Genomic DNA, 18,696 nt, shown 5'->3' with positions numbered 1-18,696 from the left:
GATATCTGTAGAGCCTATTGACTCGTGTTCACTTTTAAATGCTAAGGCTCTTAAGGTAGCTGAGCTATCAGCCCCGAGCCTTCTATACATGAAATAGTAACCGGATGAATGGGAAGCATGAACTATAACTCCTATTCATTTCTTAATATCAAAGTTATTGAAGTAGTTGAACTGCTACCCTCGAGTCCCTATATGATGAATACTAATTGAATGTATGAGCTCCCGTGCCTAAGGACTCTATAATGACAAGTGTCTTTTATTGCAAAGTCATTTGGTATTATCTCAATAAAAGTCTAGGACTCTCGAGACTCCGTCGATATGGCCCCTAATGGCATTTAGAGTATACTTAAGATGATGATCATTTTGATCCTCAAATGATAGTCCATGACGATTGTTATACCGAGTCTCAGATGAATAGATAATTGCATATGGTTCCCCGTTACTCTACTCATGCAGGCTGTTAATATGTCACTCACCGCGTCTCATAAAGGGTCGGGCAGGATAAACTCACCGCATCCTATGAAGGTCCAGGCAGGATAAACTCACCGCGTCTTATAAAGGGCCGGGCATGATAAACTCACCGCGTCCCATGAAGGGCCAAGCATTATAAATTCACCGTGTCCCATGAAGGGCCGGGCATGATAAATTCACCGCGTCTCATTAAGGGCCGGGCATGATAAATGATAAAATGTTAGTTCACCGTGTCCCCTGAAGGGTCGGGCATGATATATGATGAAATGATTATTCATCGTGTCCCATGAAGGGCCGGGCATGATATGTGATGAAATGATTATTCACTGCGTCCCATGAAGGGTCGGGCATGATACACAATGAAATGACAGCTTTACTGAGTCCCTCACTGAAGGGCCGGATACAGTCTGTAGGCATACATGAGGAATTATAGTGACACACTTGTAGTACCAAGTCCTATAGCGGGCCAGGTATGGTATGTAAGGAAGGTATACATGCCCTCATGTCATAAGATGCAGGTAGAGAAATTCATTAACTATTATATTTGTTTCGGGCATCCCTACTTCAGTTGTTAGCTTAGTTATGTGTTGTTATGCTTTATATACTCAGTACATATATCGTACTGACCCCCCGTTCTCTAGGGGACTGCGTTTCATACCCACAGGTACAGATGTTCATTTTGGAGATCCGCCAGCTTAGGGTTTCCACTCAGCGATATTGGAAGCGCTTCACTATTCTGGATCCTACCTTTTGATACTAGTCATGTAATATGTATGTATTTAATTATACAAGGGTACGGCGGGGGCCCTGTCCCGCCATATGTTATTATTACTATTCTTAGAGGTCTGTAGACATATGTCTATGTGGGTTATTTATAAGTTTGTTTCGACTGTGCCTAATGGCATGTTGTAACTATTTTTATGTTATGGCAGCCTCGTCGGCTTGCGTGTCCTTTCATGATATGATACGAATGAAAGAGGCTATATGTACATGAACAAGTTTTAAGCTATTAAGGTCTTTATGTATAGTATCACATCACACACGGTTCAAATTAAGTGTAGCTGGTAGATACGCATAAGGGGGTCCAGGTCGAACCCTAGTTGCGGCCTACAGGGTTGGGTCGTGACAAAAGTAGTATCAGAGCAGTTTGTCCTTGGAATGTCTACAAACTATGTCTAGTAGAGTCTTGTTTATCGGTGTATTGTGCACCATATCTATAGATAGGAGGCTACAGGACATTTAGGATGTTACTTTCTTTCATATGTAAGATCGTGCGATAGAGCTGAGTCATAAGGAATGAAATCCCTCATACTAACTTGTGATTTCAGTAGAAGGACAATATCGATAGAAGAAAGTAACTGACAATACTAGAAGTTACAAAGCACGCAGGTAAGCAAAGGCACAAAAGACAAATATCAGGTAAGGTATTGAAATGCGATTGACATATAAAGTTGAAGAGTGAAAGGAAAAGTATACAGAAAAGTGTAATAGGTGCAGTTCGAGTGGACATACGAGGTAAGTCTCTTTCCATACTGTTAATTATGGGCACCCTGTGTGGCTGCGATATGATATGATATGAATATATATGTGTTCCCTGTGGGGAATTGTTGGTATTTTCTGTGTGCAGGTGTTGAGATAGTAAGAAATAAAAAGGAAACTCTATCCAAATTTTCTTAAAAATAAGAAGAGAATGAGATATAGGGATGTAGTATGTCTTGAAAGGTTGTTTCCACAATAATAATAAGATTCGATTAAACTAGGAGTATGGCTGACCTCAAGAAATGAATTAATGGTTGAATTTATGGCAATAAAGACTAGGAGGTCGATACGGGTATGGTAGAACGAAGTTCGTAAAGACTTATAATCCAAGGAAGATGATTCAGAGAAAACAGATAGGTCTGGATAGAATGATATATTAAGGCACCGACTAAATTGATACACAGGAATAAACTATAACGAGTTATAGTTGAAAGAAGTAACAGTATGGTTAAGATAAGAGTACAAAGGGAAGAGAATTGTGACGGATATAAAGTAGTAATAAGATAGCTTATGAGACACTAAGGATAAGACTAACTAGGAAGGATAAGTATCCCATAGTAAGAATCATGAAAACGGTTTCGAATAAAGGTTATGTGATGATGAAAAGGATAGCTAGTGCAAGGAAATAAAGAGTAATATGGAATTCCTTGCGCACAATCAAAAATGGATATGAGCTGGAGGAATAATAGAGAAGTTCTAATAGAGGCACTCAAGATAGCTGTGATTAATTAAGTATGAGTATCGAATAAAAAGGGAAATAGACGGTTGTGAACTGAAGGTATAGTATGATAAAAAGGTGATAAGACAAGGCACTACTATAACGAAGTTGATATGGTTTTATACAGGATTAGAAGTGAGCCTTAAGCACACGACAAAGGTGAAAGCTCAGGAGGCATAAAGAAATATTATGTATATGTGACTTCACCTTGATGATTAGTGAAATCCTGCAAGGAGAGGAAATGTCCATATATAGAACAACTGCTGTATTACGAGGTTATTAGAAGAATAAGTGGTATCCACTGGAATAAGGTTAGTATAATGATAGAGCTTGAAACACGAATCATCAAAGTATAAGTACTCCCGAGTGGAGAATTGGAATCAATTATGAGCATGAGCTAATTTCTATTGGGATGAATGGAATGTGGCTTTGAATGCATGCTACATTACAGATATTACTCGAGTATCAACCATTAGATGAGATTTTATACGATATATTGTGAATACTAAAGCACCCTATGGTTGTGCTAGGGTTTCCTATAAAGGCAACCTAACATATGGATGATTTAACAAAAAATGTAGATATGGTGCAGTACGTTAAATATGTTGGAGTAGAATTATTCGCATGTGAATAGCTGAAAATAAATAGAGGATGACATGGGTACACCCTAAAAGGGGGGAAGTAGACAAGAGAAGTACAAGCGTAGGAAAAAATCAACTAACGCTATCGTATGTAAATGAGAATTCTTAAACTTCAAACGAGACCCCATAAGAGATGGACGTGATCATACCCACACTAATGCACCGGATTCCATCAAAACTTCTAAGTTAAGTGTGCTTGGGTGAGAGTAGCACTGAGATGGATGACCCCCAAGGAACTGAAAAAGGAAACGAAACAAGTATGACAAAAGATATTGTAAATGCGTGTTAGTACAATGACACATCTAGGAAAGAGTAAGTCAAGAGCAGAAAATATTATGACTAAATTAGAACGCACCTCGTGCAAATGGCACAAAAAAATTGTGCATCCTACGAGCATTGGCATACTCAGAGTAAGAGCAAGTGATTACTCGATAAAAAGAAATCAGTAATAGCAATGTGATTGCCATATTTAGAATCTATTAAAGAAAAGTGTAAGATGGTTCGAGGCAGAACTATTAAGATATAATTGGTATTAAGGAAAACAGCCATAGCAGAGCCCTGACCTCGACTGAAGGAGGTAAGCCGCTAGTATAGAGATGCTATGGTATTTTCTGAATTGCTCTAAGTACCTACACATGTTTATGTAAGAATTATAAGATAATGTATGGTAATAAAACTGGAAAGAAGATTTGAGTAAAAGCGCAGGATAACATACCTAAAGTGTTACAAATTGGATTAAGAGGAGTTGTATAATAGCTTAAACGAAGTGGAGCATCAGAGGCTTGATAGCCTATTACAAGGGATGGGAATCCCGACTCAGAAATGGAAGGCAATTAATATAGGTTATAGTGTAGGCTGACTTTGCACTCTACGAAAGTATAAGTTCATATGGGTTATGGTAGATAAGCTGACAGAATCAACCCATTTTCATCCAGTTTGGAAGGTATATTCAACTAAGGGTTATGCGAGATGACATAGCAAGGAAAGAATAAGATTTCATGGGATTCCCACATCTATTATTTCTGATAGGGAAGCTCAATTTACAGCTAACCGCTGGAGATCATTCCGGTAGGGATTGGGAACACAGGTGAATCTTAGTACGACACTTCGCCCTTCGATTAATGGATAGGCCCAGAGGGGATCCAGGAAATTATTGATGAAGTAAAGCTTATTCAGGGACAAGATATCGATTAGTAGCCTAGAGTCGGCAAGAAGGGGATACATTGGTCCTTCTCAGGTCATTTGTAGAATAGATAAAGATGCCTATGAGTTGGACCTACCATCCGATTTGAAGTAATATATTCAGTTTTCACAGATCAATGCTCCGTGAATATATAAGCAACCCTCCCAGAATATTCTTTGTGGGTGAGGTCCACATGAAAGGAAAGTTATCCTACGAAGGGAAACCTATTGCTATCTTGGATCAGCAGATTAAAAGGTTGCGAACAAAGGACGTAGCTTCTGTCAAGGTGTTGTGGTGGAATAAGAATCGTGAAGAAATGACCTGGGAAGCTGAAAAGGACAAGAAAAATAGGTATCCGTACCTATTCTCGATGTCTACAGGTAACCCCCAATCCTGGAATTCGTGTATTAATTACTTGGATGAAAATGTATGTTATCACAATAGAAAGGAATCTCCCTACAGTTTGTATAAAGTCTTAAGGGAAGTTTTATTCAACATTCGGGGATGAATGTTCTAAAGGGGGAAGGATGTTACACCCCAAACTCTTGAGCTCGGAATGTCTTCTTAAGTTCCTTAGACATTATCATGTGATCCGGATAAGCTACGACACTATCAAATGACTCTAAGGAAGAGAGAATGTGATACGATACCCCAAAGGAGGGAAGGTTGGAAATAAGGTCATGAGAAGTCGGAAGGAGTTGGAGGCCAAGTAAAGAGTCATAGGACACAATTTACCTACGTAAGCTAGTAATTTAGAAGCCTTACATACTTAAGTTATGTGAGTACGTACCAAGCTTACGTAGCATAGATTATATAGGTAAATAAAATAAAATGAGATTACGAATCCACGAGGTAAAGGGGAGAATTACACATGGCAACATAGGGAGATGACACATGGCAGCAGGTGATCCACCTACTTGGGGTCAAGTAGGTGACCCACCTGCTTGGGGGTGGACCCCACTGCCATGTGGCAGCCCCTAGTTGGCAGCATGATACAGTGGCCAATCATGGCTTGACACATGTCACCTCCAAGGAAGCCCATATATACATGTTAAAATGAATCTTAGATTCAGTTAAATTATCCAAAACCTGCAGCAAAACACCAAAAACTTCAGCAACACAAAGAAAAGAAAACCCTAACCTAAGAGAGAAAAGGGTGAAGGCCTAGGAGAAAAAATAAGGTAAGTCCCAATTTCGTTCTGTAAATTAATTATATAGAATACACCAAGATGGTATGGAGGTATTATAAGTATAAAATCATGGCTTGGGGCAGCCAAAACGGACAGCAAGCAGTCCACGCAGCTCAGCGCGACTAAAGAAGTTCCGAAGCGCAATTTTGGCGAGTTTTGGCCAATTTCGGGAAAGGTAAGGTCTTCCCTTATCATTTGAAGTTTATGGGTCTGTTATGTAGTGTATTATATACCTTTTATACTGCTGTAAGTATAAATAAAGTCGTGGGAATGCTCAATGATAGAAACAATCGAAATTGAAGTAGTCATAGTTAAATTGTAGTCGAAATGAGGCATTGTGTGTGTGGAGGCTGATGGTGGTTGTGTGGTGTGTGTTTCAGGGCCTAAATGTGTCCTAAAATAGGTGGATGAGTTTCTGTTTGTAGCCACATGACCCCCCTGCTTCATACGGTTAAAGGTTTCGCAAAATAAAAACTAGAAACCCTATTTTGGATATCGTAATTTCAAGCGAGTCGTTCGGAGGTTGTAATGTATAATGTTGCCATGTTTTATATATATATGAGTTGATGTTTATGTTTTTGGTTGGATTTAGGTATTATGGATGTAATTGGGAATTCGGATAGGAAACATTATAGAGGAGGTGCTGCCCGATTTTTATTAACGCCTTAACTAGCTAAAGAACTAGTCGGGAAGACGAGCGAGGGGTTGAGTTCTATGAATAATCATTTGTAACCTAAGATGATGGAAAGCCAAGGGTTATTAATATTCGTGTTTCTTTTATATTACTTAGGTTCAGAGGACGACGAGACGAATGAGATAAAGAGTAACCCGTAAGAGGTATGTGAAGCTTTCTATTGGCATGTTCATGGCATAAGTATGTAAAGCCTGTCTCTCTTTTGTTCTGGCATGTCTTAGAAATACGTTATGAATGGTTTGTATATGAAACATGGGAATAATTCCATTCGTAAAGCTCCGAGTACAGTTCATAATTCTTATCCACTTCGTGATGGTAGAACTCCTGTAATAGTTGAGCTATTGCCTTTTTAAGGCTTCTATAGGATAAAAGGTAATATATGTAGAGCCTATTGACTCGTGTTCACTTCTAAATGCTAAGGCTCTTAAGGTAGATGAGTTTTCATCCCTGAGCCTTCTATACATGAAATAGTAACCAGATGCATGGGAAGCATGAACTATAACTCTTATTTATTTCTTAATATCAAAGTTCTTGAAGTAGTTGAACTGCTACCCTCGAGTCCCTATATGATGAATACTAATTGAATGTATGAGATCCCATGCCTAAGGACTCTCTAATGAAAAGTGTCTCTTATTGCATAAGCCTTTTGGCATTACCTCAATAAAAGGCTAGGACTCTCTAGACTTCGTCGATATGGCCCCTAATGGCATTTAGAGGATACTTGAGATGATGATAATTTTGATCCAAAAATGATAGTCCATGATGATTGTTATACCGAGTCTCAGATGATGAGATAATTGCATATGGTTCCTCGTTACTCTACTCGTGTAGGCTGTTAATATGTCACTCACCACATCCCATGAAAGGTCGGGCAGGATAAACTCACCGTGTCCCATAAAGGGCCGGGCAGGATAAACTCACTGCATCCCATGAAGGGTCGGGCATGATAAACTCACCGCGTCCCATGAAGGGTCGAGCATAATAAATTCACCGCATCTCATAAAGGGTCGGGCATGATAAATTCACTGCATCCCATGAAGGGCCGGGCATGATAAATGATAAAATGCTGGTTCACTACATCCCTTGAAGGGTCGGGAATAATATATGATGAAATGATTATTCACCACGTCCCATGAAAGGCCGGGCATGATATATGATGAAATGATTATTAACCGCATCCCATGAAGGGTCGGGCATGATACAAAATGAAATGACAGCTTCACTGAGTCCCTCACTGAAGGGCCATATACAGTCTGTAGGCATACATGTGGAAATATAGTGACACACTTGTAGTACCAAGTCCCGTAGCGGGCCAGGTATGGTATGTAAGGAACGTATACATGCCCTCATTTCATAAGATGCAGGTAGAGAAATTCGTTAACTGTTATATTTATTTCCTGCATCCCTACTTCAGTTGTTAGCTCAATTATGTGTTGTTATGCTTTATATACTCAGTACATATATCGTATTGACCCCCCATTCTCCAAGGGGCTGCATTTCATGCCTGCAGGTACAAATGTTCATTTTGGAGATCCGTCAGCTTAGGGTTTCCACTCAGCGATGTTGGAAGTGCTCCACTATTCCAGAGCCTACTTATTGATACTAGTCATGTAATATATATGTATTTAATTGTCCAGGGGTACGGTAGGGGCCGTGTCCTGCCATATGTTGTTGTTACTATTCTTAGAGGTTAGTAGATATATATATATATGGGTTGTTTATAAGTTTGTTTCGACTGTGCTTATACGGCATGTTTTTATATACTACAAAAAATAGAATTCTATTTTATAGTAAGCTCAGAGGCGTAACTGTAATAAGTGTTACATTCCTATTAGAACGTCATGGTGATTCATAAAAAAAATCAATTCAATTGTTCAAAAGAGATTTTAAAAGAAAATAGTTTAATTTAAGGAGTCACCATAATTTTAGAATTATTAGAAAACAATTAATTATTAAAAAATATTTACAAAACCAATAAATCTTAATTAAGGGGGTTCAAGTTATTCCGAAGGAAATGTATTAGACATCCCTCAGAGCCTATCTGAAGATAGTCCTTAAACTTAGTTTTAAAAAAATGATTAGGGATTTTTATTCATTTGTTCACTTTAGAAAATATTAAACAGAAGAGTTTTATTTAATTTTGAGAAAATCGTGCAAATAGAAGGTATGTTATATATATGTCTATAATATGAAAGGAGAAAATTTAATAATAATATATATTTATTTATATGGTAAAAATAATACACTTGAACGTATGAAAATTTTATGTATTGAAATATAGATGTATGTTTAAAATCATATGGATGAATAAGCTTACCTGAATTTGTGGTAACTAATATGAATGTCGAGTATTAGAACTAGTTACTTTATTTGTAGACACGATAAGAAGATAATAAATAAAAAATAAATAAGATAATAAATAAGTGTAGATGTATGAATAAGTAATGTGTCATAAATATAATTTGGGTGAAAACTTCTAATAAGCTTGGTGATGCCTAAAAAATCATTAAAATTTTAAAAATATTAAACTACCCCCCAAATATATACAAACAAAAATATTTAAAAGTTGAAAGGACATAAAAATATCTACATTCTTATCATCTTCGGATCAGCGCCGGCTTATTAATCGAAAGACAAAAACATAAAAAGTTTGTCATTTTTCTGCTCGGGTCGATTTCCATCATTTCCGAAGGGCCTATCTACCCCTACCCTTCCTAAATTTATTTATTATTATAATCCTAAAGCTATCTAAAAGAAATAATAAAAAACTAACGTCCTAAAAGGTGTCTAACGTCCCAACTTAATATCCAAGAGGCATTGGACGTGCTATTAGGGTAGGTTTTAGACTAAAGAAAATATAGTCATCCTAATTAAATACATCGCCAACAATGTTAATTACAAAGGCGATTGTAATAAAAGAAGACATGCTTGATAATTTAGTGATTAACTAATAATGTTTATAAATCCTATTAATATGATTTTAGTTAATAACATGCTAAAGATTTATTAAAATACTATATATATGGTTTCTAAATAAAAATTTATTAAAATATAGACATGATTTCAAAATGGAATAATACAATAAATATTTGTTAGAATCTTATCGGCATGGTTTCTATATAATAAATATTTATTAAAATTCTATTATGTTTCGATATAAAAAAATATGATAAATAATCATTAGAATTATGTTGGTGTAATTTTTAAATAAAATATCAAAGAGAGATCTTTTAACCCTATAGACATGATTTCTATATGACATACCAAAATATTTATTAAAAAAAAAAACCTACTTACAATTTCTATACCCCAATGGCATGCTTTCAAGCTAGGAGTTATTTTATATTGAAACTACCTAATAATATTTTGCCAATATTTATCATATCTACATAATGAGTTTTAAAAATATTCAATAAGGCCCATAACACTACAAATACTTAAATGTTCATTAAGTCCTACATACATGATTTGCCATATGATGTTTGACATAAAATCATATGCACATGATTTCTAAATGAAGCATGTTAAAATATTAATTAAAATATATATAGACATGATATAGTTAAAATTGTAAATCATATGAACATGATGTCTACACAAAATGGCATTTAAATCTAAATATGATTATCACCACATTCAAAATTATTTAGTAGATCCTACATATATAATGTCTAAATAGTTAATATTATAAAGCTATCATTTGAAACTATATTCATGGTTTTAGGCTTAAAATACAAGTTATAATGTAGAAATATCATCAAAAGTAATTATTTAATGAGATTTGTCATAAACAAAGATAAGACATAAAATAAACAAATTATTTTTTTAAATGTATATGATAAACGATATTTAACGAACTATTCTTAGATCATTTTTTTATTATTATCATTTAATATATAAAGTAAACATCTTGTAAAAAATATAAAAATTTTATATATTGAGTAAATGGACCTAAGCATGTGGAAATGAGCAGTATAACTAGATCACATGCATTCAAGCACACATAAATTTATGATAAACTAAAAAATAAATAAATAAAGCAAGTAGCAAGTATATCCCCTCCCCATATATTTTTCCCTTTTTATTATATACAGAGTTTATTATTACTTGCCAAAATAATTAAGAGAGAAATAATTTTCAAATAGAAATAATAAAACAGGGAACTAAAACTATTTGAATCCTGTTCCAAATGAACTCTTCATGTATTGAACTTTGAAATTCAAATCCTTCTAAACCATAAAGAAAATACAAGCAATATACAAATAATATAGAGGTATAACATGATCATATGATTTTACTCCGATAAAGTAAACAAACAAAGCAAGATCATTTTTAAAATAATAAACTAACATATAAAGAAAGATTGGAACTAACCTGGATACTTTAGTTAGGAAGAATAGGCAAATAGAATCTAACTTGTGATGTTGAGAACAAGCAAAACAATAATAAAGTATGTAAGAAATTTTCTTATTATCTTTTGTTTTCGTTTTAGGTGTGTAAGAAATATAAAGTAGAATATATTTTTTGTTCTTTTCCTTTCTCTACTCTTTGTGTTTTTTGTTTTTGTGTTGTTCTCTTTCTCTCTGTTCGTGTCCCTTTTTGTCTTCCTTCTTAGATAAATATGAAGTCTCTTTTTATAGTGATCAGAAGACAATCAAGAAAGAAATCTCAGCCCAATTTAGTCCAACTTTTTTCCAATAAGTCATAGGAAGAAATGCATATTTCAAAACAAAATGACCAACTTTTCAACAACAAAATCAACCAAGATTCTTGACAGCACTATCAATTAAATTTTTCAAACACCAAATCAATTCAAATCACTGATGAAAAAAGTCAAGCTTAAAAGATCCTAAAAGTCCAAAACTCATACTTAGAGGGGTCCACTATCAATAAATTGTAGAAAAATTACGTAATTCAATTTAGAGAAAATAATAGGAAGAACTTAAAGTAAGTCAAGGTGTTCTAGATATTGATGTTCAAATGCATGAAAAGTATTCAAGTAATAAAAATGTAAGTTTTTATTTTCCTAGTGTTTAGGGCCTATAGAGTGTAAAAATTATTCAAAAAGTGAGAAAAATGTATCCATGTAATACAGGAATCTGGACTAAATATTAATATCACATGGTAGACCAATATTCAAACCCACAAATCAAGGAAGAAAGTCAGAATAAATCAAGAGACATTTCTTTAAGAGTATGAACCTCCTTGATTACAAAATCATATTAACAGATATAAAAAATAAAAAATAAAAAATTGTTTGTACTAAATAAGGTAGGAAAATCAATTAGGAATGACAACTAAATCAATTCAGTAAAGCTTACAATGACAAGATAATATAAAGATCTATTTTAATAAGGGAGGAAAGCAAAAAGGAATTATACCTTACTGTATATATAGTAACAAGTAACAAACGTTAGCCAAAATGAAAGAGTACATATTTAGATATCAAAAGTGCAAGATTACACTTTACCATAATTAATTCTAGAATCAACAATTAATTAACAAATTAGACTAAGCAAGATGCACAAATTATTCTGATTTCAATGAGCTGCAAAAATCAGTTAAAAAAATGACATGTGCTAGAAATGATGAATTGCCTACCAAAATTAATAAAACGATCAAATACTAACATGTTGATTTAAAGCTAATTTAGACAGACATGAAGATTTTACAATAACATGATTAACACATTAAATTGGAGAACAATATTCTATCTGATCTAATTTAAAGTGGAAAGAGATCATATGTCAAAATCAACATATATATGGTCAAATAAAATATATACAAAAGTAGCAGCCCAGACATATAATAAAATATGAAATGTTAAGCTATGAGTGATTGAACAAACCTGGAAATCATAAATCTAGCAATTGATAATAAAGTTATTGCCAGACCCCATATTATACATGTATGTAAGTCGAGCACGTAAACATGAATACAAACAGAGACAACGACATAAACAAGCTTAATAATCTGTACTTTTAAATGAACTAGACATCCATGAATCTCAAATTTAACAAATCACAAAGAACTAAAGAAAAAAATGAAATCGGAACATACCTGAGACGGATCTTGCAAATCCGCCTCTTAAATCACCGAAATCTCGAGTTTGGAAGGGTCTTTTGACTGCTGGCCAGCGAGGGAGACGGCGGCGTTGGTTGTTGCTCACCGACGTGGCTGCTGTCTCCTTCAAGTTGCTGTTGCAGCGATGGAGAGGCTGTTGCAGCTGTTGCTGCTGGTTTCGTCGGAAGATCGAGGAGCTGATGCAGCCGTTGGAGCCGCCGCTGGAGGTGCTGGTTGTTCGTGTTGTTTCAGGTGGTGCAGTTGGTTGCTACTGCTGCTGTTGTCCGTCGTTGTTGCTGCCGGAGGCTGCTGCGGCTGCTGGAGAAGCTGTTGCGGGCTGCTGCAGCTGTTGGTGTTGAAGAGCCTCCGTGCGTGGAGGTGAAGACAGCAGCTCATCGAAGATGTAGGAGGAAAAATAGCGACGTCATGGCTGCTGCGTTGAGCAGCTGGCGGCGTTAATGGTGAGGTGCGATGGTGGCTCAGTGAGGAGGAGAGAAGGCGCGGTGGTGATGAGGGTGGAGGTGCGGCGTTGTTGTTGTCTTCTCGTCTCTTTGGAGAAGATGAAGGGTGGAGAGAAAGAGTTAGGTTGAGAGTTAGAGAGAGAGAATCTTTTTTTTTAGAAAGAAGAATGATAAGATAGTTTAGGGTTTTTGGGGTGTGGAAGAGATAAGAACGAATGGGAGCCGTCCGATCAAATGCAATCTACGGTTGAGATTGAAGAAATTGAGATCAAAAATAGACTACATTAAATTTAATTAAGCAATAATTACAATTAATTGTCAAGTAAAATTTCATCTAAATTAATTAACATTAAAGTAGCTACTTATGTATATACTATGTAAATATATGCATATTCATATATGACGTATGTATGTATATAATACGTACTAAATAGACGTATAATTAATATAGTTAACTAAAATATATAATAAATTTAATTAAGTAATAACTTTTAAACACATGTATATAAGATATATTAAAATAGATATGAAATATGTACACATTAATATGAATAAGTAAATCGTAAAATAAATTTAGTTAAGTAATATATAACTTTTTTTTAATATAAAGAAAATGCACACATATAAAATATATGTAAAAATATTCGAACGTACGAAACTCATTTTTTTTAAATTAAGAATAAAACTGATAAAGATAAAAGTAATAATATTAATAAATATCAAAATATATATATATATATATATATTATAAGTTATGAATGTCAGAACATATAATTTATTGGACAAAACTAAATATAAATTTATTTATTTGATAAAGAAATAATTTTGAAAAATATTTATTTATTAAGATAGCAATCCGAAAAGTAATTATCGGTCGGTCAAAATTGGGTGTCAACAATACGGAGAATAACATCAAAATCGATCATATCAATCTTTACAAGATCAAATGATGTGACTTTATGGAAGACTAAGATTGGATAATTTCGGTAGTCGTTTTTATCCACAACTGAATCACCAGCAGGAGTATAGATCAAAAAAGGTTATAACAAGATCTCGGGGCTAATGATGAATTTCATAGCAAGATAAGGGGTAGCAAATAATAAGATAGCCCCCAAATCTAAAAATTAATAAACATCAAAGTTAAAGACTTTCAACATACCAATCACCACATTGGGGGAATCCTATAACTTCTGACGAGTTTGGAGGGCATAAAATCTATTTTGGTACTAACCTCTACTAGAAGTAATACCACAAATATCCAAATGACCTATATCCTGAGTCTGAGGGTAAGGTCTAGTGCCATTCCTACACTCATTTGCCTGATGACTTGGCTTTCGGCACCATTAGCATACATCCGATCCTACTAAGCATTCACCCTTGGGATTTCTCTCACACTTCTTGCATGGAGGGATGAATTAGCCACTCGGAGCTCCTCCTTGTTTCTTAGGATTAGTCACCTTATCTTTATCAAACTTTGGAGCCGGTGTGTTTGAGGAAGATTGGAAAGAATACCTTTGACAAAACTTAGAACGACCACCATTTCCGGAATTATCATAAGAGAAATTACCACTATATATCAGTTTGAGCCATCTTGGACTCCATTCTAGATCTCTCCTTCACCTTTACCTCCTCAATTTGCTCGACATGTTCATAAGTCTCGAAATATCCATTTCTTTATAAGCATCAACGTTTTACGCGCTTTGACCACCAAATCGGATACACCCAAAACAAACTTGCTCATACAATCCCTAGGATCGACGATTATGAAAGGAGAATATTATGACAACTTAGTGAACTTAAGGGCATACTCCCTCAAACTCATGTTACCTTGGCGAAAATTGATGAACTGTTGCACCATAACCTCCCTCAACTCCAAAGGAAATAACTGATCAAGAAAAGCATCCTTGAATTCCTCCCAATCAACGGGGCCATCGTCTCCACCCCTCTCACTTTTTAATTGATCATACAATACTTGAGAACCCATTTTAGTTGATATGCAGCCAAGTCTAGTTTTTTCCACTAGCTAATAACCATGATGTCAACAATCTTATGAATACCTGATAACGCTCAAAGTACACTTCTTACGATTCAAAGTATAGGCAGTCGTTAGAAATATAAACCCAATGTGCTAAGTCGGGGTTGAATCCCACAAGGAACGGTTAACAATAGACTTCAATTACGAAGTAAGAACGTGTTCTAGACTTTTATAGTATAAAAACAAGAAAATTGTAACATAAATTAAATATATAAATTTTATTATCAAAGTTTTGAGAGTTAGAAAGATTCGATACTAATACGATTACACAAATTTGAGTTGTAAAAAGATAAAAAAGGCTTCTAAGGGAGGTGCAAGTTAAAATCAATGTTCTAATAAGGGTAAATGTGCAGCTCAACATCATTAATCCTCAATGGATAGGAAAAGGCTAATCAATCGTATAAGATAGCATCTATGGATTTCTATTCATCTCTACATATAAGCACTTTCGAACCTAAACATGCGATCTAACAAAACTAACCTGATCTTTAGCAAAACCTCCTCTCACGAGAGAGATTACAATTGATAAACAAGAATCAACGGCTATTTGATAATTTGGTCACTTCACATCACCATTTCAAACTAATAATGAATATCTAACATGAAAATATATTTGCGATCATAATTCATAATTGATTCCACACCAAATTAACAAAACCCATTCAAATTAACAATTTATGAGTTGTCACAAAAACCCAAATCTAGAACAACAATTTAACTCAATAGCACCCCCCTCTAAAAGTAGGGGGTTTAGCCATACATTATAGAAATTAAAGGAATTATACCAAAGTAATTATCCTCCATTTGATTCAGAAAAGTTTGAAATCCAAAATCCAAAGCCCAAAGCCAAAATATCAAAAACAAAATGAAAACCCCAAGGTAGCTTCAAGGTTCTTGTCTCTGAGTCTTAGAAATGAAAAATGTTTCTTATTTTCCATTGAAAAATCAATTTATACATGTGCACAACTTTAGGCAAAATTTCTACCTGGGACATATCGACGATGTTAGTCGCGCCCACCGAAGTGGTCGGAGAATCGCCATTCTGCTCTTTTTTTTGCCTTCTGGAACATTTCTCCTTCAGTTCATGATCACTAATTTGGCGAGCTAGATCCCTCTCACCAATAGGTTTGATGAGTCTCCCTTTTTGCCTTTTGCATGGTTCTTCAGTCACTTTCTTTCCCTGAAGTTCTGATCTTTTAGGCGAGCCCAGACAAGCTCGCCTTACTTTTCCATGAATCACTGAGTGTATCATCTGCTCACTTTTCTGGTGTTCCTTAGATGCTTTTCTTCCAATGGTATTTAGGCGATCACGGTGCAACTCATCCATATCAACTTGACAAATCATCGAATTTTGTTTGCCTCGCCAAACTGCTCAAGTTGTTGTCCTTGAGTTCTGATTTGATTGGCGAGATATTGACGCCTTTGGCATCTCGTAAATAGCGCTTTGCAAGCTTCAGCTTCCATTTTGCTTAATTTTGTCCTTTTTAGCTTTTTTCTTCAATGTTTAGCTCACGATTGATCCTCAACTCCTTGCATCTGCAAATGATCACTTTAAAGTTAGTTTTGGACATAACAAAGAAAAAGAGGGCACTAATTTCTTGCATTTTGAGCAATAAATGAGTCCAAATTTCTTACTCATCAATACCCTTCATGAACTTTTATAGATCCTCATACACCTTACAACCATGAAACTATAAGACCCCAGATATGTGAAAGGTCCTAAACCATGGAATCAAGGATGAATTCTCAGAAGTTGTAGAAAACTAGCCCCAAAAGCTGACCATGGAAGCCTTCACGGACCGTGGTAAGCACCACAGACCATGGTGTGCAACCATGGTAGAGATTCAAAGGCTCAATATATAGAGGATGTACCATGATAGAGTACCACGAACTATGATGAGCACCACAGGCTGTGAATCCCTCCATAGTGAGACCTCCCCAAAGTCCTTAGGAATTTCCCCAAAGGCAGGGTCCACGGACGACCACTACAAGCCATGGTGGGTTTCACGAACTATCAAGGTGTCCATGAAGAAACTTCAGATACTACCCTGCAAATCCCTTTTCTGAATTTCTCTAAGTCCCTTATCATGGGACCCCACAACAGACCGTGATAAGCACCACGGACAGTGAAGGGTCCCCGTGTAGTCTTTTCCAGTCAGATCTTTAAAGGGACAGTTTATTCTTTTACTTTATTTTAACCCAAAGTGGTGTCATTTTGAGGGAAATATTCACCTATCTAAAGACCCTAGACCCTTCAAAGCCCTTTTTTTCTTTCACTCCAACTTTCCAAACACAAATTCTCTCTTCTCAAACTCTCCCGAGAGTTTTAAGCCAAGCGAGAGTTCATCTCAAGGCATCTTCAAGTCTTCTCTCCTTCTCAAGCTTTCATTAGGGATTTTTTTTCTCCCAAGGTATGTGGGTTTTCATACATGGGTCATTTCACCCATGGATACCATATATTTTCTCAACCTAGCATTTCAATCTTTGATGATGAAATCTTATAGGTTTTTACATGATGACTCTAAATGCATAGATTTTGATATATTTTAAGTTTATTTAGATATATTGATGGATATTGAATCTTGATTTCATGAAGTAATGGTGTTATTAAAGGTACTTATATGAAGGTATGAAAAGAGTTTTTTTAAAAGTATATTGGTGGGTTGTTTTAAGATGTTTAGATGATGTATTCCTTTACTCTCATGCATTCTAGAAGTGATTTAAATAACTTGAAAGTTGATTTTTTGGAACCCACCTAGTTTTGACTCTATTTTCACTAAAGCATGACTTGAAGTTTATGGACTCCAATTAAATATTTAAGAAAGATGATGACTATGGTCATGGGAGTCTTTTCAATGAAAGAATGAATGGTTGTGAAAAGTGTCCCCACCTAGTTTTACTATGTTTGGATGAAGTTTGAAATGAAAGATTAGACTCCAAAATAAATGATATGAAGCATGTATTTATGAAGTGGGAGTCTTATGAATGATTGAATGATGAAAGGGCTTCTTAACCAAAGTAAGGTTTCAATGTGAAAGGAAAATTCTTGCATTGAATCAAATAGAAGCTTTTAATGAGCTATTCCACCGAATGATAATTTTTTGTTAAAATTAAATAAATGCTTATATTATTGTGATATTTAAATGTTATTCTTTTGAAAGTTTACCTAGCACCGAGTTGGACTAGGGGTGAATACCTATATCCCGGAACTACGTGTCATCGTAGGTATAAAAGAGATAGAGGCGAATACCCAAATCTCAAAGAGGTGAGTACCCGAAATATCAAGGCTTGGAGGTGAGTACTCGAGTCTAAGAACTAGGGGTGAGTATCCAGTTCTCACAATAGCTTAGTGGATCCACTTAGGCATGACGTATTCTACCTTGACAAGTAGTATCCCTCTTTTCCTCCGATGTAGGGGTAACATCAGGACTCCATGTTATAGCTCACATGGTTTATGTCGGTAAACGGTCTCTCTCACAAAGGTATAAGGTCCCTCTTCCAACGTTTAAGATATAACATATGATGTCTACTATATCTAGCACAAAGTAAAGTATGTGCTCTCACAAAGTTAAAAGATCCCTTTCAAAAGGATTATGGTATACTTATTTACGATTCATGGTACTTTGCAAGTATATGATTTCTTATAGTGACTCATGATTACCTCTATAATGTTAAATTTTATTTAATGATTCATGACGATT

At 35.2% G+C, this 18,696-nt stretch overlaps 1 long non-coding RNA gene across 1 annotated transcript in view; it reads right to left on the bottom strand.

The window, feature by feature from the left end:
* LOC129888428 (uncharacterized) overlaps positions 1 to 13,227 on the bottom strand; it is a 57,715-nt gene extending 44,488 nt beyond the window's left edge. The window contains exon 1 of the long non-coding RNA XR_008766661.1: positions 12,497 to 13,227. This is a non-coding gene — a long non-coding RNA (uncharacterized LOC129888428). The remainder of the gene's footprint in view (positions 1 to 12,496) is intronic.
* Between the last annotated feature and the right edge of the window lie 5,469 nt (positions 13,228 to 18,696).

This window comes from Solanum dulcamara, chromosome 1 (genome assembly GCF_947179165.1).
Source record: "Solanum dulcamara chromosome 1, daSolDulc1.2, whole genome shotgun sequence".
Taxonomy (NCBI): domain Eukaryota; kingdom Viridiplantae; phylum Streptophyta; class Magnoliopsida; order Solanales; family Solanaceae; genus Solanum; species Solanum dulcamara.
Note: the sequence above shows the minus strand (reverse complement) of the source record. Positions and strands in the feature narration are given on the sequence as shown.